The 14,309-nt window shown below is 31.0% G+C and overlaps 1 protein-coding gene and 1 pseudogene across 2 annotated transcripts in view; both read left to right on the top strand.

The window, feature by feature from the left end:
• CTNNA3 (catenin alpha 3) overlaps positions 1-14,309 on the top strand; it is a 1,378,877-nt gene that overhangs the window by 1,159,726 nt on the left and 204,842 nt on the right. The gene's annotated exons all lie outside the window — the stretch shown is intronic.
• LOC112482811 lies at positions 1,895-2,013 on the top strand (annotated as a pseudogene).

The following is a 14,309-nucleotide window of genomic DNA, read 5'->3' on the forward strand; positions in this document are numbered from 1 at the left end:
AGAATACGTTTTTTAGATTTCTGTGTGGTTTTAGTTTTCTAAACAACAACAGCAACACACACACACACACACACACACACACACACACACACACACACACAACACTTCTAATTGGGCTAAACAACAACCTTTGGAAGTTAAAGGATGATACAATAGCGAGAGACTATCCAAAGAAATTTTTCTCCCCCGACATGTATGTTTACATTTCAAAGAAGGATGAAACCCAGGATCACGGAGACTTTTCAGAGGTTTCAAACCCAGAGATTCAATTTTTACCTTTCTTCTGGAGACATTTAATTCCATTCCCAAGTGTAAGAACACAAGGATATAGAACTCCTCTAAGGTAATTTGTTTATAGCAGAGAGCAAAAATTTTCTCCTCTCAGGAAGGGAGTGGACTATATATACATATTCCGATTTATAACCTGAGTTACTCTTCTTTGGTTCTCCTTTAGTTCAGGCCTGTCCATCTGGCTTTTGTTGTATTATCCCCAAAAGTATAACACTCTGATTTAATCTAGAAATCTCATCTTTTACTTTCAATATAATATGAATGAATGTGGATATTGAAAACTTATCAATGAACATAAAACCATCAGGAATACAATTACCAGAGATCTTGCTGGGTAGACTTCTGAAGGTCTTATGCTATGGCATTATGGCTATTTATACCCAAACTGTTAGTTTGAAGGGCACTTGTCCTTTGGGAACAACCTACAGGCTGATAGACAGTGTTTTGGGGAAGGTTTAACTTGATTCACTCGCTCAATTCTCCTTGTTCTGGGACCACAGAGAAATGATGATGGGCAAATTACCTAAGTATATCATCCTGCTCAGAGTCCTCTCAAATTTTATGAAAGAGATTGCAGGATTAGAAAATGTAGAAAGGAGATCATGGCAGATAGAAGACTAGGGAAAAACAAACAAACGATAAGAGATGAGGAAAGGAAGAACAGATTAGAACTCAGGTTTTGCTGATGGAGAAAGAAAACTTAGCTCAGGTGCTGGGTGTGTAATCAGGAAAATGACTCATCAAAGATTCTTAATGAGCTGTGTCCAGGGGACGTTGATTAGGTGTTTGTGAGGAGAGTGGCTAAAGGGAAAAACACTGCTGAACAAGATTTGTACCACAGGCTCTGTGACATGAGATTATGTATAGTACAATAAAATCTCTCCCAGCTGACCTTTATTAAAGAGATTAATGATGTAGTCTACTCAGTCTGTAAAACCTCCAGGCTGATGTTTACAACACTTGTAGTAGGGCACACCCAGGCCTAGAAGACTACTTTTTCATATGACACACACTTCAGTTTCTATCAGTTGAGTTGTATGTCTAAGAATTAACATTGTTGTTAAAACTATTTATACCTGTTGAATTTTGTTATTGTAATTTAGAAATATGTTATATTAAACAGTGAAAGAAGAATGCAAAAGTAATAATGCCTTTCAAACTAATTGAATTATTTGAAAAGACTCTGTAAAGGAAAGACAATAGAATGATTGCAGTCATATTTGGTGAGGGTGGGACAACAATGCAATATTAAAGAAAAAGAATGAAAAGCCTGTAGGCATGTGTTCTCATTTTTTTTTTTCACAGATTTTTTTTAAATCTATCTTTTCTTTAAAGAAACAGAATTGGAAATATTGCACTATATGCCATATATGTCTTATGCAAGAATGAAGAGTGAGGCTCCAAATAGTAATTATATATAAAGCAAACATTTTGAGTCCTAATTTTTTCAAATGAATGTACACTTATCTTCGGAACTTTATGTACTCTTTAAACATTTTTATTTGCTATAAAACAATTGCTGATAACATATCAGATTAGAGGGTTTCTAATATATTTGAAAGTGGTTGCAAATATATATACATTGTTTAGTAAGAATCACCAAGTCTACAGTCATGCCACCCTGAACAGGCCCAATCCTATCTGATCTCGGAAGCTAAGCAGGGTCGGGCCTGGTTAGTACTTGAATGGGAGACCACCTAGGAAGACCAGGTTCTGTAGGCATAAAAAATAAAAAATAAAAAAAAATAAGGGATTGTAAGCTGACAAGGTCCTTGCAATTTGTGAGGTCAACCAAGGGTTGCCTCCCCTAAAAAAAAAAAAAAAAAAAAAATCACCCAAACAGCTGCCGCATCCAGCGCAGCCTGCTTGATATCTGAGTGGGAATAGTGGGAGATGCCGAAAAAAAAGAGAAAGACAAAGGTGGGATCAGGAGGACCACTATCCACTGATGATGGAGTAGTGGTGCAGTTTTATTTTTGCAAGCTGTTTTTATACAAGAGCATACAATTGCTAGCTAGAATAAGATTGTCTTTGGCACAATCACCTAACCCACATTCTATTATGAACTTTTGCCATTCTGTCTGTTCAAGACTATAAGTATACTTCCCTGTCTCGGAGAAACACTGCATTGTTTCATCTCCTTGAGGACTGAGTATACTTAAATTATTTGTAATTCTTCTGCATGGAAAATTGATCTTTCCTTCCCCTCTTAATTTATTGATATTAGCATAGAATCATGGATTTTATGAATATCCTTTAGGTTACAATGCAATACTACGTTACTTATTTTATTGTTCAGATTGTTTCATTTTTAATGATATAGAGCTCTTTCATTTTGCTACTGTGTCCCTTTGATGTACTTCCATCATTTTATGTTTGTGTGTTCTATCTATCATCTTTCTCTCTCTCTATGTAAGTATGTCTGTCTGTCTGTCAATCTATCTATCTATCTATCATCATTTATCTATCTATCTTTCTAGCATCATCTATCTAACTATCTAATCTATCATCATCTATCTTCTCCCTCCCTCCCTCCCTCTCTCTTTCTCTCTCTCTCTAGTACATCCATACATTTCTCCAGTAGAAGAGGCTCCAGGGTAATTTTGTATCTTTCTACCACATTCCCAGAAGCACCCTTTTTACTGAGAAGCCCTGATTCCTTTTACTGGAGAATGTTATTTCAAACCAAGATCTGGATACTAGATGTGTTTGTTGGTACCGGGGAATCATTGCCAAATTTGTTGTAAAGAACTAGAGGCTAAAGAGTTTAGACTTTTTGAGGTATACTCTCTGTTGTAGCTGCTCAACCCTTATTGTACTGAAAAAAAAGTCATTTGCTAATATGGGCATTGCTATGTTGCAATATGTTGCCACATTTGGTCCACAGGCCATGTAATGCTTTTCCAATTCTTGTTAATATTATATAATTGTAATAAGAAAAAATAAAATACAAGGCACTAGAAAATATGTTAAATATTGAGTTTATTTAAATATTTATGAATATTTAAATGAGAAACTTCTCAATTGTTTTCATGATAATTTATATTCAAATGTCTAAAGGTGTCTATGATCAAGACTTTAATGATCACATCAAAATATTTTTTTAACTTCTAAAATTGATATAGCAATCCTTAAGAATTAAACCTTTTAAAGAGTACAATTAATTTTTTTTATTATTTCTCTCAGTGGAATAGAATTGAGAGTTCAGAAATAAGCTTTTAAATTTATAGTCAATTGATTTTGAACAAATGTGCCAACACAATTCAATGAGGAAAGAATAGTCTTTTCGAAAAATTTTACTTGGAAAAGCTGATATCCACATGCAAATGACTAAAATTGGATTCCTTCCTCATATAATATACAAAAATTAATTTAAAATGTAGTAAAGACTTAATAGCTAAAATAATAACTCTTTGAAGTAAGAGAGGTGTAAATCTCACAATCTTTAATTCAGCCATGGTTTCTTAGAAATGACACTAAAAGCAAAAGTAATGAGAGAAAAATATATGTACATTAGATTTCATCAAAATTAAAAAAAAATTGTGCTTCAAAGGATACTATCAATGAAATGAAAAGAAAACCTAGAGTATATGGTAAAAAATATATGTGAAACATAGATTTAATGTTACATATTTAGAATATATAAAGAAATACAACTCAATAATAAAGTATGAATAACATAATTTTAAAAATAGGCAGAGAATTAAAATAAACATTTCTCTAAAAAGTATAGAAAAGACCAATAAACACATAAAAAATGCTCTACATCATTAGTCATTAGAGAAATGCACAACAAAACCACAATGAAATAACACTTCACAACTACTAGGATGTCTATAATCAAAGCAATGAACAATAATAAGTTTTGATGAAAATGTGAAAAAAATTAGAAGCCCCATATATCTTTGGTGGTAATATAAAATAGTGTAGCAGTATAAAAAAGTTTGGCAAATCCTCAAAAAAATTACATATAGAGTTATCATATGATAAGCAACTTCTTTCCTGGGTATGTACTCAAGAGAATCGAGAACAAATCTACACAAAAATTTGTACAGATGTTTTTATAGCAACCTTATTCATGATAACTAAAAGGTTGAAGCATCCCAAATATCTATCAGTTGATGAATGAATTAACCAAAGGTAATGTACCTATACAATGGAATATTATTGAGCTATAAAAAAGGAATGGATATTGATATATGCTACTAAGTGAAAGAACCTTCAAAACATTCTGCTAAATAGAAGAAGTCTGCTGCAAAAGACCACTTATTGTATGATTCCATTTACATGAAATGTACAGAATAGACAAATTCATAGAGGCAGAAAGTAGATTAGGAGTTGCTAGAGATGAAGAGGATGGTAAAATGGGAGAATAACTAATAATGTATATAGAATTTCTTTTTGTGATCAATGAAAATATTCTAGAGTTAGTCACACACACACACACACACAAACACACACACACACACACACACACACACACACACACACACACACACCCCACGTCTATTTCTCTGCCCATACCACAATGTTTGTTACTGGTTCCATAGTAAGCTTTGACATCATGAGTTGTAAGTCCTCCAACTTTGTTCTTTTTCAAGACTGTTTGGCAGTTCTGGGTCTGCTGCATTTTTGTCTGAATTTTAAGATAAACTTGTTAAGGTCAGCAAAAAAAAATGGCAGCTGCAATATCGATAAGAATTGCATTCACTCTGTGTAACAATGGCAGTATTACCATCTTAACAATGTTAAGCCTTTCGATTTATGACTATGGGATTTTTCCATTTATTTAATTCTTTAATCTCTTTCATTGTTTTGTAGTTTCTGGTGTAAAAGTCTCGTAGTTATTTTGTTAAATTTATTCATAAGCATTTTATTCTTTTTGGTATTATAAATGGAATTGCTGTCTAATTTCATTTCACACTGTTCATTGTTAATGTGTAGAAATAAAATCGGTAACCTATGAATTCTTTTAGCCATAGGGATTTCTTTGTGGGAAGAATTTTAATTACACTCAATTTCTACTTTTTAAAGTTACATTCAGATTTCTTATTTCTTCTTGAGTTAGTTTGGTATTTTTTGTCTTTCTAGCCATTTGTCTATTTTATCTAATTTTTAAATAATTTTTGGCATAAAATTATTTATAGTATTATCTAATAATTATTTTTATTTCTGTAATAAAAAGATTCTGTAGAAATAAGTGACATTCCATTTTTCTTCCTTATTTGAGGATATTGAGTTTTCTGTCTTTTTTTCATTATCAATCTGCTTAAATGTCTATTTTGTTGATATTTTCAAAGAACCAACTTTTTGTTTTATTAATTTCCTGTATTGTTTTTCTACCCTTTTATTTGTCAACTCTAATCATTATTATCTTTTCCTTTCTTTGAATTTAGTTTGACCTCTTTTCTAATTTCTTAAGATGAAAGATTCGGTTATTGATTTCAGATCATTCTATTTGTAATACAGGCTTCTGCAGCTATACATTTCTCTGTAAGTATTGCTTTAGCTGCATCATGCAAGTTATTACATGTTGTGTTTTCATTTTTATTGACCTAACTGTATTTTATAATTTCTCTTTTAATTTCTTCTTTGATTCATTGGCTATTTAGAAGGATATTGTTTAATTTCCAATATTTGTGCCTTTCCCAAATTTTCCTCTTGTATTTTTTTCTAACTTCATTATGCTGTTGTCAGGGAACTTTCTGTGATTTCTATTCTTTAAGTATATATTGAGATTGTTTTATTGCCTAACATATGGTCTATTCTGGAGAACGATCTATATGCACTTGGGATGTATATTCTACTCTTGTTGCCTAGAGTGATCTATAGATACCTGTTAGTTCTAAGTTGTTTATAGTTGTATTCATATCTTCTCCTTCCATGTTGATCTTTTTGTCTAGTTGTATCTATTTTCAAAAGCGAGGTTATGAATTCCCCAACTATATCGTCCATTTCTTCTTTTGATTTTTTTAGTTTCATTTAATATTTTTTGGCACTGTTCATAGGAGTATTATATTAGTTTCCTGGGGTTACAGTAACAAATTACCGGAGACTCAATGCCTTAATACAACAGAAATAATCTTTTGCAGTATAGAGGCCAAAAATCTGACATAGTTTCATTGGCCCAAAACAAAGTTTCAATAGGGCTGCATTCTTTGCAGGAGTTCTAGGGGAGATTTAATTTTTTGCCTTTTCTAGTTTTTGTCCACTTCTGTCATTCCTTGGTTTGTAAGCATGTTGTTTCAATCTTTAAGGCAAATATCTTCAAATCTGTTTGGTCCATTTTCACATTTCTGTATTCTCTATGTGTGTCAAGTCTTCCTCTGCCTCTTTCTTATAAGGATACATGTAATTTTATTCACAGCCCATCATATCACCCAGGATAAACTTATTCAAGATTAATAAATTAATCACATCTGCAAAATCATTTCTTTTGCTATATAAGGTAACATTTGCTGGTTACATAGGTTAGGCATAGATATCTTTGGATGGGGTATTTTTTGGGGGCGGGGGGAGGTATGGTGTAGGGGATTGCTTTTTAAATGTATATTGCAAACAGAAACTGTGCCTGGACAATAGCCTTGGTTTTCACTGTGAAGGAGGCAGCATGGTCATTTGCCAGTGAGGAGAAAGGAGCTCACTTGTGGGTGGCAGAGATTTTCAGTAGTTGTTCAAAATGAGAGTAAAAATACCCCACCTGCCTTTAGCAGCCAGATGGGGGTATTTTTAAGTGGACCATAAGCAAAAACATTTATAGATGTATCTTCTTGCTGAAATGATTCTTACAATTATAAAGTATCATTGTTTGTCTGTAGCAAATTTTTTGGTTAAAGTTTGTCTATTTTGTCTGGTATTAGTATAGCCACTCCAGCTCACTTTTGGTTATTATTTGCATAGCGTGTTATTTACATTCTTTCTGTTTGTATCTTTTAGATTCAAAGATACAAATGGTTTGATAATATCTTAATGTCTTCTTCATTTTGTAGGATATTTTTGTTAGGTATAGAATTCTTTTTTTTCAGCCCCCTTACCCCCATGCACACACACTTTGTCTATGTCATCCCACTGTCTTCTGGCCTTCCATGGTTTATGATGACAAACTGGCTGTTAAATTTATTGAGAATTCCTTCTATGTGACGAGTCCTTTCTCTTTTGCTGATTTCCAGATTCCTTCGTTGTCTTGGCTTCAGACAGTTTGTTATATCTTGGTTTGTATCTCTTTGAATTTATCCTGTTTAGAGATCTTTGAGATTTTTGGATTTATAGATTCACATGTTTCATTAAATTTGAGAAGTTTTGGGCCAATACTTTTTAAAATATTCTTTCTACCCTTTTCTGTCCTCTTTTTGTGGAGAGTAAAATATAAGTTGATTTTGACAATTTTACCAGTCATATTAATATGTTGTTACAGTTAATGATATCTCATAGGTTTCTCGAGCTCTATTTTTTTCTTTATTTTTTTTTGAATTTCTGTTCTTCAGACAAGATAATCTTAATGAACTTATCTTCAAGTTTGCTCATTGTTTTTCTTGTTTGTTTAAATCTGCTATTGAAGCCCTCTAGTGAATCTTTTAGTGTTAGTACTTTTCAACTCCAAATTTTTTATTTCATTAATTCTCTTAATAATTTCTTTCTCTTAATTTTTATTTGGTTATATATCATTCCCATATTTTATTTCTTTGAATATATTTGAAGTTTTTCATTTAAAATATTTATATAGTAACTTTAACACATGGGCTTATTTAGCTACAGATTCTACTCACTGCCTTTTTTTTCTTTAGGGTATTGTCCTGTTTCTTTCTTTGTATGTCTCAAGATTTTAAATGTAAAATTAATATTTTAAATAATATGCTGTGGTGAATCTGGAAATCTGACTTTCCTCTCTTTTCTCTATGGCTTGTTGTTGCTGTTTGTTGTTTGAGGAGCTGCTGTTATTTCTTTAATGACTTTTTAAAAGCAATTATTTTCTTCTGTATTTCATCAATATTCCTTTCATGCATGATCATTTTAACAGTTGCTGCTGATTGTTTTTGACAAGTGCTCACAGGGATAAGACTGTTCACCCTGGGAAAGTTCTGAGACATGTCAAATAAAGAGATGCTTTACGCATTTAGTTTCCCAGAGAATTTCCAGACAGATCAAATAATGACAGTTATCTGTGAAATGGGCTTTGGAGTTGCTCTAAATTTATTCTACCCGCTCCAGACATTATTACACTTCTAGTTTTTACTGTGATTATCAGGTTATTGGTTTTTGAGGAAAACACAGGTTTAGAGAGAGGAGAATGATATTAAGGCAAGTTAAAATAATTACAAACCTTCCTGTTTTTACCAAGATTAAACCATTTTTCTTAAATAAATACTACCTGAAGCTTTTGCTTAATCTCGAGAGTTCAAAAAAAGTTGATTTTGACAATTTTACCAGTGTTCTTGCTTTTATGAAACAGGATTTTTGGAGCTTTTTACACCACCATTGCTGGTGATATCAGCCACACCAAATTATTTATAGTCTCCATTGATGATGTTTATTTGTACTAGTAGTTGATAGAAAATCCCTCAAATGTTTCTTCTCGACTGAAGGAAACCACATTCTTAACAAAAACTAAATTCAGATACTTTTATTTCTTTAAATTATATTTCAAAGTGTGAGAATTTTTTAAATTGTAAAATGATATGTTCATATTATGCGAATGCATTTAATTTAATTTGATTGTACTTATTCACATTATATATTTGATAACAATGATTTTCCTTAAGCATACATAGATATGTGCATGCACATTTAAAATTTTTCTTTAAAATTATAACGCCATTTAGACATTACTAGTGAATTTTTCTAAAGTTGAATTTTTGCTTTAAATTCATAGGCTTTGCAACACAAACATACACACACATGTCTTTTGTGTGTGTTTGAGTATACATATATGTGTTTATATGTGTATATATGTGATATAGATATGTATATATGTGCATATGTATACATATGTATATAAGTATGCACACACACAAAAAAACACATGTTCACATCCCCCTTACTCTTTATCCAGGTTCTAATAACAGTTAAATAAGGCATTTTTTTTTTAAAATACAAAGCTATCTTTTAAACAATCTGAAAAATATGACTAAGTTTTTAATTTTTTTCCATTGTTTCGCTCATAAACTTCAGGCAAAATATTTTTTCTCTATTAAACAAAAGAGTGAAGTACTTGATTTCGGTTCTTTTCTTAAAAATGAAGACATGCAGACTCTAGGACTTTGGATTTTATTCAATTCATTAATGTGATATTATTTTAGTTAAATTTTAGATTTATAGGCAAATTTTGCATGTGTGAGCCAGCTTCTCTGTGAATAAAAATATATAACTGAAATCTTAGGATTTTCAACAAATTTCTGATGTAAAAATTTACACTTTTCTGCTACTTAAGGTATAATATCAATATTATAATTTATGTGCAATGCATTTTGGAAATGGGTTGATTTCATGAATTCATTTATCATTTTAAGAGCTCATTCCCTTTTTTGTTATTTATTTGTAGAACAAATAATATTTATTTAGGCATTTGTTTTCAAGTGTTCTAACTATTAATATTAAGTGGGTACAGTTATATCTGTATAGTCATCAGTCTGCTGCGTACTTTTATTTAAAATTGTTCTATATTATTCTTGTTTCTATGGCATCTGCCATCTTACCAGTATGTCTACTAAATGTATTATTAAAAGTGATGCATTTTCTATTTTTACCCAAATTATTATTGCTAAAGTAAAAAACTCATTAATTGGTAAATTGCTTCTGAATTAATAATTATACCACTTTAGATCATTAAATGGGAAGCCTGAGAGAGCTCCTCTGTGTTGTATCTGACAAAGTTTTATCTTTGATGAATACTATGCAGAGTTGTATGGGGTAGCAGATAATTATTACACTTAGAAAGTTTATAGAAAGGTCATACAAAACTGGTCTTCAAATATGTATTCAACAACAGTCCTGTTCATGGATAAGCAGTGTTGTTTTGCACATAAGAATTCTCTACATACAAAGATTGAAAGTTAATAGATAAATAAAGATATATCTAGTGAACACTATAACAATACTCATGTAGTGATATTAAAGAAAATAAAGCTTTAAAGCAAAATATGTTAGTGGGAATAATGAGTATGAATAAAGAGAGTTAATACATAATAAGAGTTTTGATTTTTTTAATTTTTAAAAATATTTCAGTTATAATCGACATTCAATATTATTTTATATTAGTTTCAGGTATACTGAAACTAATTTATATTAGTTTCAGCATAGTGGTTAGATATTTATATAATTTACAGTGATCTCCCAATAAGGCTAGTTATAAGAGGTTTGGTTTAACAGAAAGATATAACAATTTTATATTTTAATGGTGATATAACATTGACTCAAAATATAAAAAAGAAATATCGACAGAATTAAAAGTTTAAGAAACCATTACATTGTTCCAATAAGAACAATCTAAAATAATAAGAGACCTTTACACAGAAACTTGATTTGTAATATTGAGTTAGCCTTGCAAAATAATGGAGAAAGACTTCTGAATATATGATCCCAGAAAACTAGTTATTTACATAAAAAGAGAATTATCTTCCTATCTTACAAAAGAAAATAAATTCCAGATTATTTAACAATTCTTAAGGTAGGGAATGGTTTTAATAAATAAGATATAATATTACAGACCATATGGAAAAAATATATAGGTGAGTTCAGCTACATTAGAACTAAGAATTTCTTTTATAAAAGCTTTCATGTCTAGAGTGAAGACGAGCCATAAAATGAATAAGACATTTACAATATATAATTGACAAAGAACTATTATCTAAACATACCTAAAAACACCTTCAATTTAGTGGAACAAAAAGACAAACAAACTAAGAAAAAGAAGCTAAAAATTTAAATAGACTTTTTATAGAAGATTAAACATTAATAGTCATTAAAGATAGGAAATGATACCCAGTGCCATTTGTAATTACAAAAATACAAACTAACACCACCAAAGATTCATTTACTACCTATCCAAAAGAAAAAACAAAACAAAACAAAACAAAAAAACAAAAAAAAACCCCAATATCAAGTATTTTCCAATTGTGCTAGAAAATAAATGAACCTCTAGATGTATACTATAGAGAAACTGCTGCACTTATAAATCAGGAGATGTATTACAAAAAGATTCATTGAAGCACTACTAAGCAAAAATCAGAGTGTTAGACCCAACTCAATGGCAGCAAATGGATTAATTGTAATTTATTCACATAACAGAATATAAGTTAAAAAGTTAAAATTAATAAACTAAACTTATTTTGAGCAACATCAGTAAATTTGATTGTAAGATTGGTTGAATTTTGTTGGACTGGGAAAGAGAAATGAGCATTTCATATGATGAGAACAGTGGGCCAAAAAAAAGAAAAAGAAAAAAGAAAAAGAAAAGAAAAGTATAGAGCATATCTGGGGAATGATAAATGCAAATGTTATCTGGTCAGGGGTTGACAAAGTTTTTCTGTAAAAACCCAGATAGAAAATATTTTAAACTTTGAGGGATTATAGGTACTCTGGCAACTATTCAGCTCTATTGTTGTAGTGGGAAAGAAGTTATACATGCTCTGTAAACAAATGGGCATGACAAGTAAAACACTTTACAAAAACAAACGGAGAGCTGCATTTGGCCCTTGGATTGGAATGTCCAAATCCTGTGCTAGGCTATGGACTGTCTAGAGATTTGTGGGTTTTTTCTCTCACCTCTAAGTGTTTTGTTCTCTTGAGGTATGGTATCTATCTTATCTTTTGAAAAATAAATCCCCTTTCTTGATGGATTTTTTCACCTGATGAAATTGCTGTAAAAGCCAGCAGCGGTAGTGAGGACCCTTCTAAGGTGGTTTCTGGAGCCCGACTTCCTAGTAAGAGCTCATTTTGTCACACTGTAGTTTTTAAAAATACACATTTAATGTTATATCCCCCTTCATGAACTTGACCCAGGATATCTCTCTGACACATAGTAGAGTGATAAGTAAAAGACTTTTGATTATTAGAGGCTGTGGTTTTAATTTTCCGACTCACTTTGCTATACTGTAAGCACAGACATTTTGATTTCATTTAGAACTCTGCAAATATTCTTTTTGTTAAATCATCTTTTCTTTCTTTTCTTTTCTTTTTTTTGGGGGGGAGGTGGTGCATAAAATCCTAGGAGTTTGGCCATGTTGTTAGAAAATACACAGATTGAGTGGAGAAAAAAAGTCCACACATTGGGGTGCTATATTCTAAAAAGAGTGAATCTTGGCAGAATCAGTCTTGGGAATCGCATGAGATATTCCTACTTAGAAATAAGTCTATCCACTAATGCTATACAAGCATTCATGCCTTAAAATGGAGCTTATTTGTTACTTTGAAGCTCCCATACATACTTCAAAAGGTTATATTTATGAATTAAAAATAAATGTAGACCCCTAAAAATTAAAGAGTAAGCAATTTGGGGAAATTATTTAATTATTTTGTCTGTATTTTACAGATACTTGTTAGGTAGGAAGTCATCAACGTGAGATTTGAGATTGTGGGTTGTCAGAGGATATTTTTACACAATATTAACAATTACAACATTACCTGTATTTACAGTTTGAACAATGGGATGCAAAATCATTATCTCAAGCAATAATTATTTTAAGAGGAAATTAAACATCACTAATGGTTATTAGATTTTTTTTATATTATTTATTTGAATGGCTTTACTATAACTGATTAGAATGTAAAAGGAATGTAATTTGTGTAGGCATCACAGCCAAGAAAACAAATAAAGATAACTATTGTAACGTTGAATCGTGAATATTGCACATTTGTCTGATGAATTTAGCTTGTAAATACTTCTCAGAGGGTATTCAGTATACTTCTTAGACACTTGTCAAATGTCATGTTCAACCATAAAATGAGCCTTTTTAAAATATTGGGACTTTTAGAAATATAAGCCATCAGATGAGTACTCTGGAAAAAAATGGGGGTGGGAGTGTACAGTATTGGATAAACGGCTCTTAAAATTATGCCAGGAGAATGAACATGGAGTGCCTGTATCACCTGTCACTTCCATTAACAAATATATCAAAACAATATTGATTTTTAAAAATTTAAAGCATTCTTGTATCACTTAAAAGTGAAGAATATCATATTTGCACATTTTAGAGTTCAACTTCTAAAACTGTTTGTTTTATTTAATAACTATTCTTCAGCAAATTGGCAGATGGCACAAATCCAAGTACTGATGAAATTTTTATTTCATTGTTTAAATTAAGTAGAAAAGATAAATGTGATTCAAATGAAAGATAATTAAATGAAAGGTAATTAAGTTAATGCAATGGTTACTTTCTTTTAAACTCAGTGAAATTTATGAACATAAATTTCTTTTTTTAATTTTAATTTTTTAGTTTTAGTTGATATTCAGTACTATATTAGTTTCAGGTTTATAGCATAGTGGCTAGACATTTAAATAATTTATGAAATGATCCCTCTGATAACTCTAGTACCCACCTGGCACCATACACAGTTATTACAATATTATAGACAATGAATATAAATTTCTTATTTTGAATTCAGTATAAATGTAAAAAAAATTGCTTTTAATTTGATTTTGTATTCACAGTGTTTTAAGTCAGCATACTTATCTTTATTTAAAACCCTGAATAAAAATTTTCCTGCCAATAAATTTTTTAGCATTTACGCTTGGACTGGAAATGGTCTATTTGGATCTTCATGATCTTTAATTTATGACAGCCTGTGTTTATTTAAGTGGCCACTAGATGGCAGAGCTAACACTAACCAGAAGTTAGACACAAATTCCCCAAACAACTTGAATCACAGAGCAGATGTTTTATTTCAAGCCTAGCTTAGCTTCTCAGCCTAAACTTTCTCTATCGTTTTTTTTTGAGGGGGGGGGAGGGGAGGAGGGTATGATAACCGTTTTATACTTATGTAAAATTTTAATAGTTTACAAACATTTTTCTTCTCACATAATC

The sequence above is a fragment of the Pteropus alecto genome, unplaced genomic scaffold (genome assembly GCF_000325575.1).
Source record: "Pteropus alecto unplaced genomic scaffold, ASM32557v1 scaffold155, whole genome shotgun sequence".
In the NCBI taxonomy this organism is placed as follows: Eukaryota; Metazoa; Chordata; class Mammalia; order Chiroptera; family Pteropodidae; genus Pteropus; species Pteropus alecto.